Below are 13875 nucleotides of genomic sequence, written 5' to 3'. Positions count from 1 at the left end.
CATTGTTTCCTATGGGGAAACACTTCCTACGTCTGCACCTAACACTCTAACATGTACCCCGAGTCTAAACACCCCTAACCTTACACTTATTAACCCCTAATCTGCTGCCCCCGCTATCGCTGACCCCTGCATATTTTTTTAAACCCCTAATCTGCCGCTCCGTAAACCGCCGCAACCTACGTTATCCCTATGTACCCCTAATCTGCTGCCCTAACATCGCCGACCCCTATATTATATTTATTAACCCCTAATCTGCCCCCCTCAACGTCGCCGACACCTGCCTACACTTATTAACCCCTAATCTGCCGAGCGGACCGCACCGCTACTATAATAAAGTTATTAACCCCTAATCCGCCTCACTAACCCTATCATAAATAGTATTAACCCCTAATCTGCCCTCCCTAACATCGCCGACACCTACCTTCAATTATTAACCCCTAATCTTCCGATCGGAGCTCACCGCTATTCTAATAAATGGATTAACCCCTAAAGCTAAGTCTAACCCTAACACTAACACCCCCCTAAGTTAAATATAATTTTTATCTAACGAAATAAATTAACTCTTATTAAATAAATGATTCCTATTTAAAGCTAAATACTTACCTGTAAAATAAATCCTAATATAGCTACAATATAAATTATAATTATATTAAAGCTATTTTAGGATTAATATTTATTTTACAGGCAACTTTGTAATTATTTTAACCAGGTACAATAGCTATTAAATAGTTAAGAACTATTTAATAGTTACCTAGTTAAAATAATAACAAATTTACCTGTAAAATAAATCCTAACCTAAGATATAATTAAACCTAACACTACCCTATCAATAAAATAATTAAATAAACTACCTACAATTAACCTAACACTACACTATCAATAAATTAATTAAACACAATTCCTACAAATAAATACAATTAAATAAACTAGCTAAAGTACAAAAAATAAAAAAGAACTAAGTTACAGAAAATAAAAAAATATTTACAAACATAAGAAAAATATTACAACAATTTTAAACTAATTACACCTACTCTAAGCCCCCTAATAAAATAACAAAGCCCCCCAAAATAAAAAATTCCCTACCCTATTCTAAATTAAAAAAGTTACAAGCTCTTTTACCTTACCAGCCCTGAACAGGGCCCTTTGCGGGGCATGCCCCAAGAAGTTCAGCTCTTTTGCCTGTAAAAAAAAACATACAATACCCCCCCCCAACATTACAACCCACCACCCACATACCCCTAATCTAACCCAAACCCCCCTTAAATAAACCTAACACTAATCCCCTGAAGATCTTCCTACCTTGTCTTCACCATCCAGGTATCACCGATCCGTCCTGGCTCCAAGATCTTCATCCAACCCAAGCGGGGGTTGGCGATCCATAATCCGGTGCTGAAGAGGTCCAGAAGAGGCTCCAAAGTCTTCCTCCTATCCGGCAAGAAGAGGACATCCGGACCGGCAAACATCTTCTCCAAGCGGCATCTTCGATCTTCTTCCATCCGGAGCGAAGTGGCAGGATCCTGAAGACCTCCAGCGCGGAACATCCATCCGGACCGACGACTGAACGACGAATGACTGTTCCTTTAAGGGACGTCATCCAAGATGGCGTCCCTCGAATTCCGATTGGCTGATAGGATTCTATCAGCCAATCGGAATTAAGGTAGGAATTTTCTGATTGGCTGATGGAATCAGCCAATCAGAATCAAGTTCAATCCGATTGGCTGATCCAATCAGCCAATCAGATTGAGCTTGCATTCTATTGGCTGTTTTAATCGAGTGGCGGCGATGTGGGGGGACCTCAGTTTAGGGGTACATAGGTAGTTTATGGGTGTTAGTGTACTTTAGGGTACAGTAGTTAAGAGCTTTATAAACCGGCGTTAGCCAGAAAGCTCTTAACTCCTGCTATTTTCAGGCGGCTGGAATCTTGTCGTTAGAGCTCTAACGCTCACTTCAGAAACGACTCTAAATACCAGCGTTAGAAAGATCCCATTGAAAATATAGGCTACGCAAATGGCGTAGGGGGATCTGCGGTATGGAAAAGTCGCGGCTGAAAAGTGAGCGTTAGACCCTTTAATCACTGACTCCAAATACCAGCGGGCGCCCAAAACCAGCGTTAGGAGCCTCTAACGCTGGTTTTGACGGCTACCGCCGAACTCCAAATCTAGGCCTAAGAGAGAAACCTGGGCCCTTCCTGGCCGAAAACGTTAATTGCTACCCCAAATGCATCACACAGGGGGGTACCCCAGGTGAACGCCTGCGTGCCCTATGTGATGGGCCTCTCATGCACCGCAACATGACACAGCGTAATTCCTGCTAGGCCTCAATTGGCCGCTAACAGTCAGGCCTTGCGCCACTGACTGACTGCAAAGAAAAGGCTGACTATCTAAATCAATCTGTTAATAAACAAAAGAAACCCCCAGTTAGGCCTGCGGCCTGCTCATAAATGCCCTTTCTCATCACCTGAACCACAGCCTCTGGCCTGCAAATTCTCCCATGCTTTCCACATCATACTCCCCAGGCATTGCAAGCAATTCATCTGCCAGCGAGCGCAGAGCCCCTGAGCCTCGCTGCGTGCCCCCCCCCAGCGGGCCTCGTCCCCCCCCCCCAGGCACTCCTCTCTTACCTGGGGACCCCGGAGGAGGAGACGATCCCACCCGCTTGGCTACCGGATCTCAAATGGCGGTTCCGGAAGTGACGTCACCGGAAGTGACGTCACTGGAAGCGCCCAGACCGGAAGAGACGCCATCAATGATGGATGCCGCCGCCCGCATGGCCGAAGACTCGCCCGAAGCCATCCGACGACCAGGAGGAGGGGAAGAACCGCCGAAAGTCGCGACCACTAAAGGGGGACCGCCGACACAAGCCCTGCAAGAGCGCGACCGCTGCAGGCCTGGGCTTCGTGGACACCGTAACCGATGGCGGAGGTAAGTATGAATGCTCACACTCACTCCAGCCAACGATCCACCCTAGAGACGCGCATCAGGGGTATGTGAAAATGATTAAGGGGAGGAGAAGAGGGTACCCGGCCCCCAGGCCCAACCACTAACTGACCGGGAGGGAGAGAGGGGGAAGATGGGCCTACCTGGGAAATAATCTATTAACTGGAGAGTGCCAGGTCAAACACCAATAGGGCACACAGATCCCCCCCTGACTTCCCCATTAAATTACAGAGAAAAGGGGGGGGAAAGATCGGGGTACGACTCACCGGAGATGGTGGGACTGCGATCAGTAACTCCTCCAACACATCACTCTTCACAGGTGCTCTGGAATACTTTGAAAAAACAGCCCATGCTGCAGCAGACTGCTTAACAAGAGAATGAAGATGCTGTGATCCTGCAAGCTGTGAAGACAAGCTGGAAAGAGGATTTGGGGCCTGTAGCTTGGCTTCTTAAAGGTGAGCCCTGTACCCACCCACAAAAATGCAACATTGTTGCCACTTCACAGCAGCTCACTCCTAAGGGCCTTAATTCTTATGTTCGTTCTGGGCTATGCTGCCCTCCACTGTCTTAATTTCTGCAATTTTTTTTATCATGCATGTCACACACTGTTGATTTAGGGGATGCAAGGTGCATAAATGTTTCCTCCTGTGAGTGTTTCTGTGGGTGTCTGTTTATTTCTTTGTGTCTCTATGAGTGTGTATTTTTTTTCTGTGGGTCTCTCTATGAGTGTCAGGGCTAGCCCTTTAAGCAGACCCCTCCTACAAAGTCTTCATAAGCCTTGCGCACCTGCACTCAGGTGCTTAGTATTTTGTTTGCTACCTAACAGACAGTTATACCTAAAACTGAGCTCCAACTTTGTCTTCAGACACGCTTTTGCAGTTTTCCTAAATCCTCATACTTAGTGAAGATTGCTTTCTCAGGATAACCACTCTGAACAACTTAGAGGATTATTTCCAACTTCAGCCTGTTCGTTTCCATACACACGCTGATCTCACAGCACACAGCGGACTACAACCACGCAGCACCTGTCAGCTCTCATTTCATTACGGAGCGCAACTTCCACGCTGCTCTTACCTTCGGCAGCTCACTCCTGTTACCTCTAAGCATTAGCGTTCTCACACGCTGACAACCTAAGAGACTCCGTTATCACTTGGCTTCTCATAAGCCCCAAATTCCACTAAAGTCTGCTCCGAACTGGATTTAGATCTCTGCGGAACGAAGTCCTGTCACGCCCACTCTTGTGACGTCACGCTGTGTTCCGAACACAGCCAGCTGCAGACCGCTTAGCATCCTAGTAGCACCATATTAACTGTACATAAATTGGAAGAACTTTTACACTCAAGCTGTGCATTAACCACTCTGTGCTCTGACTCTATTGGGATTCACCCTTACCCCAGCTGAGTACGGTTTAGTATAGCTGATAGCTGTACTGAAACTTACTATCTACTATTTCAACCTCTATCAACTCACAAGGGTAACACTGTTGCCATTCCACAATATTGGTAACAATATCCTGAGTGATACAAAACATCTCTAGACTTTTAAGAAAACAATTAATTCCGCAACTGAGACCAAAAGAGACTTCAGACCAAAGGGTTTTTTGCAACCCTCACATAATACTAAGCCCAAAATAATGGATCCAGCGGAATTACCGCAGATTGTTTACAATCTTTCACAGAAGGTAGACCAGCTCTCCCAGGGACTACGAGAGCTCCAGCTAGAGAACCAAACTCTCCGTGGTATACTTAAAGACACCATCAGTCATAGGGCTTCTTTTTCTGAGATATCCCCTGAACCCCAGGTTTCCCTACCAGAAACATTTGCTGGTAATAGGAAGCAGTACAGACAATTTAAAAATGTTTGCAATTTGCTCTTTGCCCTCAAACCCAAGACTTATAGTACAGACAGAATTAGAGTTCTCTATAGTCTCTTTTCTCAGGGGTGAACCTCGTGTCTGGGCAGACACTTGTTACGAAAATAACGACCCCATCCTATCTTCACTACAATCCTTTTTCAATAGTATGGATGAGTTATATCAGGACACGGATGTCCAACTCACCGCTGAGGCTAAGATGAGGGCTCTCAAGCAAGGCCGCAGGGCCGTAGAAGATTATGTCACCGAATTCAAACAATACAGTTCGGATTCACAGTGGAACGCTGTTTCGCTACGAAACCAATTTAGGCTTGGGCTATCCGATCAAATCAAGGATGAGCTTGCGAGAATGGAGATGCCTGATAGTCTCGAGTCCATGATCAAACTTGTCATACAAATAGACAGGAGGTTGAGGGAAAGGAAACTTGAACGTTCCTATGCTACTTCGCAGACAACAGCAGCCACCTCCCACCCTCACTCTACTCCTCCACATAAAACTACTGTAGAACCCATGGACCTAGGTATCATCAGAGGCCCGATTTCTTCACAAGAAAGAATACGGAGAAGAAATCTGCAGCTTTGTATGTACTGTGCTAGCCCAACCCATTCCGTTAAGGACTGTCCTGTACTTATCAAGTCTAAGAAAAGTAAGTCACTTGTATGTACTATACATTCAACAATCACCTATAACCCTATTTACTGTCGTGTTCCTTTGTCTCTACAGTGGCAGCAGCAGAAAATCAACATTGAAGCAATTGTTGACTCCGGTGCCAGTGGTTGTTATATTGATTTAAACATTGTTAAAATTAATAAAATTCCTTTTGAGTGCAAGCAAAAACCTGTCTGCATTAGAGTTATTGATGGAACGCCAATTAAAACTGGTCCGATTCTTCACCACACTAAACCTCTTATGGTACAGACTCCAACAGGTCATACAGAATATTTAGTATTTGATATACTGCCTTCTCCTCTCTTTCCAGTAGTATTAGGACTGTCTTGGTTGCAGTTGCATCAACCCACCATAGATTGGAAGGATTTACAGGTTTCTCTCAATTCCGACTATTGCCTATCATCCTGCTATTCTCACATTTCACTTGTTCAACAATCGACCGACTTAAACGTCCTGCCTGCTGCCTATTCCGACTATTCTGATGTTTTCAGTAAGAAACATGCAGAGACGCTTCCTCCTCACAGACAGTACGACTGTCCTATTGAATTACAACCAGGAGCAACAATTCCCTTCGGACGCTTGTATCCTCTCAGCAAACCTGAACTTGATCATCTAAAGGACTACATCGATGAGAACCTTAAGAAGGGCTTCATACGTCCCTCTACATCACCAGCTGGGGCAGGGATTTTTTTTGTCCGCAACAAGGATAAGTCTCTCAGACCTATCATTGATTACCGCGAGTTAAACAAGAAAACCATCAAGAATCGCTACCCGCTACCCCTCATTCCAGAGCTGATTGAGAGAGTCCATCAAGCAACCATCTTCACAAAACTTGACCTCCGTGGGGCATATAATCTGGTACGGATTAGAAAGGGTGATGAGTGGTTAACCGCATTCAGAACCAGATACGGGCATTTTGAGTATTTGGTTATGCCTTTCGGGCTGTGCAACGCCCCAGGAACTTTCCAGCACTTCGTGAATGACATTTTCAGGGATTTGTTGGACACTTGTATGATAATATATCTGGATGATATTCTCATATATTCCAACCATCCACAAGATCATATTCAACATGTCCGTCTCGTTCTGGACAGACTCAGGAAACACCATCTTTATGCGAAACTCGAAAAGTGTATTTTCCACACCACTGAATTGTCTTTCCTCGGATATCACATCAGTCCGCAGGGGATCAAGATGGAAGATACAAAGGTAACCGCAGTAACTGAGTGGAAACAACCTCAAAATAGGAAACAACTCCAACAATTCCTAGGTTTCTCTAACTATTATAGGAAGTTCATAAAGAACTTCTCTCAAATAGTCAAACCTCTGACTCGTCTAACTGGAACTAATAACCCATTCGTTTGGAATAAAGATGCCAGCACAGCTTTTGAACTTTTAAAGAAACGCTTCACAACAGCGCCCATTCTACACTATCCTGACCCCAACTTACCCTATATCCTAGAAGTCGATTCCTCCGACTATGGGATCGGTGCTGTTCTCTCTCAACGTCTCACAGATTCTTCTCCCATACATCCAATAGCTTTTTATTCCAAGGCACTCTCTCCTGCAGAGACCCACTATCCAATCGGAGAGAAGGAACTATTGGCGATAAGAAGATCGCTCGAGCATTGGAGACATCTCCTAGAGGGTACCATAATACCCATCCAGATCATAACGGACCACAAAAACTTAGAATACTTACAAGAAAGTAAAACTCTTTCATCTCGTCAAGCTCGCTGGTGCCTATACTTCACCCGATTTAATTTCACCATCACTTATAGACCAGCAAGACTGAATGGCAAAGCTGATGCTCTTTCTCGTAAAGACACTGATTACAGAACTCCGACTGAAGTTTAACACATTATTCCTCCAGAAAGATTCATAGGTCTCTCAAGCACCTTTTCCTGCAAGTTAAAATCAAACAGGATTGTGTATCAAAACATAAGTTACAGAAATGCCAGGACGGTCTATACTATCGTGATACAAAATTATATGTTCCTCCATCACTACAGCAGGAAATTTTACATCATAACCATGACATTCCAACTGCTGGACATCAGGGCATACGTCGCACTCTCGAAAAGGTCTCTAGGCACTACTGGTGGCCACATATGAAGAAGACTATAACAGAATATATCCAAAGTTGTGCTGTTTGTGCCTCATCCAAGTCTCAGACCACTTCACCATATGGTCTCCTCATGCCTATTCAGGTCCCACAGAGACCCTGGCAACATGTAGGCCTAGACTTCATCGTCGAGCTCCCAAGATCTAACAATAACAACACAATCCTTGTCGCAGTAGACCTTTTCAGTAAGATGGCACATTTCATACCTTTCTCAAAATTACCTTCTTCTGCAGAGACCGCCCAGCTATTCATTCAACATGTCATTAGACTACATGGTATTCCTCCAATTCTCACCTCAGACCAAGGAACTCAGTTCACCTCCAGGTTCTGGAGACAACTCTGTGATCAATTACACATCACCCATCGATATAGCACTTCCTTCCACCCGCAAACGAATGGACAGACTGAACGGGTTAATCAATGGCTAGAACAATACATCCGCTGTTTCTGCACCCAACATCAGGACAACTGGTCAGACCTCCTTCCCTTAGCAGAATATTCTTATAATGATTCACTCAATTCCAGCACTAATATGACCCCATTCTACGCTAACTATGGGTTCCACCCATCATTCACTTTTTCTACACAATCAGTTTCTCCTTCACCACTAGTTGACGAGTACACTAACAACTTAAAGGAGACGTTTTAGACTCTTCATCGAAACATCAAACATGCTCAAGATACCCAAAGCCGTTACTACAATCTCAGACGCCGTCCAACCCCTGATTACAAGGTTGGCGACCTTGTCTGGCTCTCTACAAAGAACCTCCGCCTACAAGTTCCTTCTAGGAAATTGGGTAAACTTTTCATCGGTCCTTTCCCAATCCTGAAGGTCATCAACCCAAATGCCATGACCCTTGATCTTCCACGATCCCTACGAGTTCATCCCAGCTTCCATGTCTCCCTGTTAAAACCAGCTGGATCTTTAAGAGACACTACTCCAGTCCTACCACCAGTTTCTATTCAAACATTGTCGGATGAATTTGAAGTACAGAAACTACTTGACTCACGAGTCCGTAATGGCCAGCTTGAATATCTGGTACGTTGGAAGGGTTACACAGAAGAGGATGATTCGTGGGAACCCTCCACCAACCTCCATGCACCCAGACTAGTGAACCTTTTTCATAGACGTTACCCAAATAGGCCACGACCTCAAGTGCAGGGACCACTTGCTTGAAGAGGGGGTGATGTCAGGGCTAGCCCTTTAAGCAGACCCCTCCTACAAAGTCTTCATAAGCCTTGCGCACCTGCACTCAGGTGCTTAGTATTTTGTTTGCTACCTAACAGACAGTTATACCTAAAACTGAGCTCCAACTTTGTCTTCAGACACGCTTTTGCAGTTTTCCTAAATCCTCATACTTAGTGAAGATTGCTTTCTCAGGATAACCACTCTGAACAACTTAGAGGATTATTTCCAACTTCAGCCTGTTCGTTTCCATACACACGCTGATCTCACAGCACACAGCGGACTACAACCACGCAGCACCTGTCAGCTCTCATTTCATTACGGAGCGCAACTTCCACGCTGCTCTTACCTTCGGCAGCTCACTCCTGTTACCTCTAAGCATTAGCGTTCTCACACGCTGACAACCTAAGAGACTCCGTTATCACTTGGCTTCTCATAAGCCCCAAATTCCACTAAAGTCTGCTCCGAACTGGATTTAGATCTCCGCGGAACGAAGTCCTGTCACGCCCACTCTTGTGACGTCACGCTGTGTTCCGAACACAGCCAGCTGCAGACCGCTTAGCATCCTAGTAGCACCATATTAACTGTACATAAATTGGAAGAACTTTTACACTCAAGCTGTGCATTAACCACTCTGTGCTCTGACTCTATTGGGATTCACCCGTACCCCAGCTGAGTACGGTTTAGTATATCTGATAGCTGTACTGAAACTTACTATCTACTATTTCAACCTCTATCAACTCACAAGGGCAACACTGTTGCCATTCCACAATATTGGTAACAATATCCTGAGTGATACAAAACATCTCTAGACTTTTAAGAAAACAATTAATTCCGCAACTGAGACCAAAAGAGACTTCAGACCAAAGGGTTTTTCGCAACCCTCACAATGAGGGTGGGTGTGTATGTATTTGTGCATTTTCTGTGGATGTCTGTGAGGGTGTGTGCATATGTCTTTGAGCTTTTTCTATGGGTGTCTCTGTGAGGGTGTGTGTATGTTTGTCTTTGTGTATTTTCTCTGGATGCCTCTGTGAGGGTGGTTGTGTATGTCTGTGTTTTCTGTGGATGTCTCTGTGAGGGTGTGTGTGTGTATGTATGTCTGTGTTTTCTGTGGATGTCTCTGTGAGGGTGTGTGTTTTCTGTGGGTGTCTCTGTGAGGGTGTGTGTGTATGTCTTTGTGTGTTTTCTGTGGATGTCTCTCTGTGTGTGTATGTCTTTGTTTTCTGTGGGTGTCTCTGTGTGTGTGTATGTCTTTGTGTGTTTTCTGAGGCTGTCTCTGTCAGTGTTTCCTTGGGTGTATGTGCAAGTTTGAGTTCGTGTGTGTGTGTGTGTGTGAGTCCATTGACTGTTCTTTTTAGGACATTTTGCCCTTACTACTGATTATTCACATCTTTCTACAGACTTTGAGACTAATGAGACCTTTCCGGAAATCACCAATCTACCATTTAACCTTTAAATTATTGTTTAGGCAGTTCAGGGCTCTTCCTTTCAGCCACTGCATGCTGATGTCGTCATTTAGTTGGCATCTTCCTTTACAAAAAGATAATCAGAACTCCATATTTTGTTTTCTAAATTTCCATTTTTTACAAAACTGTAGTTTACCTCATTACTTATCAGGTCAATGTAAACAAGTGCTGAGTGTCTGTTTGGGTGTCTGTGTCTGAGTGTGATTCTTTGCGTGTCTGCTAGAGTGTCTATATGTGAATCCTTATGTGTGAGTGTATGTGTGTGTGTGTTTCAGTGTATGAGTGTGCCTGTGTGTTTGTATGTTACTACCTTTACAACATTTCCAAGTTTAAATAGACACTTAAGAATAAAGTGCATATAAGTTTTAGACACATGGTCAAAAATTGCACAAGTCAAAGGAGGGGGGGGGGGGCTGATCAATGGTTAAGTCAGGGGCCCCAAAATTTCTAGTGGCGACCCTGTTACCAGTATGTTGCTGTGTGTGTGCGTCAGTATGTATCTGTACATCACTGTATCTGTGTGTGCACCAGTATGTTGCTGTTTGTGCGTGTCAGTGTGTATCTGTGTGTGTACCAGTATGTCGCTGTGTGTGCGTCAGTATGTATCTGTGCATCACTGTATCTGTGTGTGTACCAGTATGTTGCTGTGTGTGCATGTCAGTATGTATCTGTGTGTCACTGTATCTGTGTGTGTACCAGTATGTTGCTGTGTGTGTGCGTCAGTATGTATCTGTGCATCACTGTATCTGTGTGTGCACCAGTATGTTGCTGTGTGTGCATGTCAGTATGTATCTGTGTGTCACTGTATCTGTGTGTGTACCAGTATGTTGCTGTGTGTGTCAGTATGTATCTGTGCATCACTGTATCTGTGTGTGCACCAGTATGTTGCTGTGTGTGCATGTCAGTATGTATCTGTGTGTCACTGTATCTGTGTGTGTACCAGTATGTTGCTGTGTGTCACTGTCAGAGCCGGATTGCGCCGCCGGGATACCGGGAAAAATCCCGGTGGGCCAGGCCATCAGGGCGGGCCGGTAATAGCTGCACTGAGGCCAGAAGGTTGCAGCAGCAGAGAGGCCAGAAGCTTTTTTTTGGGCTTTGGATATGAAATTGCTTCCCAATTGTGCCTGGATCACAGCGGCAGTCGGCAGAGAGACAGTGCTCAGGAGGACTGACTGAGTGAGTCCAGACCAGGACCGGTCAGGTGCCACTGCCTTCCAGTGTTATAAATTTGCCTCAGGCAGCTCCAAGCGAGCCTTCAACTGGTAGCCAGCACTTCAGCATCCTGCATATTGCATCACCATGAATGATGCTACAATCCCCCAGTTACTGTAACTAGAAGACTGTAGCAACATAAGCAACTTACAGAGTCAGTCAGAGATGGATTGATCACCTCACACCGCCACGGGCCGCAATATAATCACTGCCACTGCTGGGGGAGGGTTACGGGGGCGGGGCATTAGGAAACGTCACGTGAGCACACTCAGGGGCCCATTTATCAAGCTCCAAATGGAGTTTGTTTGCCTGTGTTTCTGGCGAGTCTTCAGACTCGCCAGAAACAGCAGTTATGAAGCAGCGGTCTAAAGACCGCTGCTCCATAACCCTGTCAGCCTGCTCTGATGAGGCGGACAGGAATCGCCGGAAATCAACACGATCGAGTACGATCGGGTTGATTGTCACCTCCCTGATGGCGGCTGATTGGCCGCGAGTCAGCAGGGGGCGGCGTTGCACCAGCAGCTCTTGTGAGCTGCTGGTGCAATGTTAAATGCGGAGAACGTATTGCTCTCTGCATTCAGCGAGGTCTTGCGGACCTGATCCGCACTGTCGGATCAGGTCCGCAAGACCTTTGATAAATAGGCCACAGAGTCTCACGCAACAGCAACATGACTGAGTCCAGGAGGGAGCCGGGTAGGGAGGTCATGTGTGACAGACTCGAGTCAAGAACGCAGCCCCCAGCTTCCTGAGCCATTCAGAGACTCAGTCAGTCAGTGTCACCGACCGGCCTATCAGATAGCTACAGGCCACTGGTCAGGGTCCAGGATCAGATTCAGAGAGATCATCAGACAGGGATCTACTTTGTAGAAAGGTAGGGATGACTACTAAGTTTAAAAATGTATGATATATGAATGAATGAATGTATATTACTGCCCAGTGCCTAGCTGAAGTGAAGAGTGTGTGTGTGACAGTTTTAGAAACATTTTCCCAAATTGTGAAAGATAAAAAAAGAAGGCGCCACCATGGTGCACAATCAGATGATTCAAACACGCCAAATGTACAAGTAAGACCGTACTTACAAGCTATATGACACTTGAGAAGTGTCACAAATGCCTTCTGGACTGTTGGGAGTCGTCCAGCTAACTCACACTGATGGATGTCAGAGCAACTCTGAAGCGTGGGAGCGGCGACAGGCTAACAGCATGCAGTGACTAGCCACAAGCTCAGCGCCAAGCCGGATCGTTCACTGGTGTTAATGGATACACCAGTAAAAGTAGATACACTCTTGGAAACAATGTATCAAAATGAATCCAAATGTTGAATAAAATTGTAGATAGTATGATTGAAAAAGATGATGGTTCGTGGCAAAAGTCTAGTAAAAACAAACAGACTTTATTTGAAGTATAGCAACACAACGTTTCTCGGTCTTTCCTGACCGTTTCCTCAGGTGCAATATACAAAATGATTAAAACCACGAACTTTTATTGCCGAGTTTTCGGCGTCTTCTAAAGTGAACAGCGCATGCGTGGAGGTGTGACCACTACAAGAGCTACCATTGGTTGTCATTGTCCAATGTTAGAGGGAATACTTTACAAGCCTCTATGCGATGTGCACAGCATGAGTAAAAAACTGCCACTCGTATCATATATGCAAAATCGTGCAGGATAAAGTTGCACATGCACTTTTATAAGGGGTATATAAAATACGCATAGAAAGACAGTGGAGGGACCAGCATGGGACTGAAACAAGCTAAGGGTTAATGCTGAAAGGAGTGAGATAGGAGAAGAGGCAGTGTGGGGTTAGTTGCAACAATGTTGCTAGTGTAGGGAGGAGCTCCCCTTCTTACCTTAAAAGTGTGCAACACTGATCACTGGCCCTCTTCTTCCTGGATCCTGAGCAGAGACGTTTTTGCAGTACTTGCTGATTCAAAACTTCTTCATGCAGCGTCCTAGAAGAACCAGACTCCCTCCTCAAAGATTCCATGCACTGACTTTTGCAAGACCTGGAAAGGAAAAGCAGATAAGTGACATGGATAATGGGGAGGATCTAGATGATTTTGTTCCTGAAACACAACCTGATAGCTTAGTTGTTACAGCTCCTAGCCATTTACACACATCAGTTACTACAGACTTTAGCTGCACCGGATCGGCCTATGCTACTGAGGCACTGGTCAGGGCCCCTAGCATAGAGGCCTTAGGTGCAGAGGGTGATGGGGCAGGGGTAGAGCAGGGAGAACAGGTGTTGGCACAAAGGGTAGAATCGCCTGAACTGTTTACTGACAGGCCAGGCGTGTCAACCCCATTACTTAAAAAACAGCCTAATAAGGGTAGAGGTGCTGCAGTAAGTTATTCCCCTTCCCCACGTATAATTAGGGAACCGACCGCCTCTGCTGTCCCCCCTTCCCCCT

At 45.3% G+C, this 13875-nt stretch overlaps 1 protein-coding gene across 1 annotated transcript in view; it reads right to left on the bottom strand.

Annotated features, from left to right (window-relative positions):
* Positions 1-13466, bottom strand: part of LOC128643241 (uncharacterized) — a 44802-nt gene extending 31336 nt beyond the window's left edge. Inside the window, exon 1 of the mRNA XM_053696227.1 lies at positions 13315-13466. The gene's annotated coding sequence lies outside the window, so the exon portion shown is untranslated. The remainder of the gene's footprint in view (positions 1-13314) is intronic.
* Positions 13467-13875: the final 409 nt, after the last annotated feature.

This window comes from Bombina bombina, chromosome 12 (genome assembly GCF_027579735.1).
Source record: "Bombina bombina isolate aBomBom1 chromosome 12, aBomBom1.pri, whole genome shotgun sequence".
In the NCBI taxonomy this organism is placed as follows: Eukaryota; Metazoa; Chordata; class Amphibia; order Anura; family Bombinatoridae; genus Bombina; species Bombina bombina.
The sequence above is the reverse complement of the archived record's forward strand: the minus strand, read 5'-3'. Positions and strand labels throughout refer to the sequence as shown.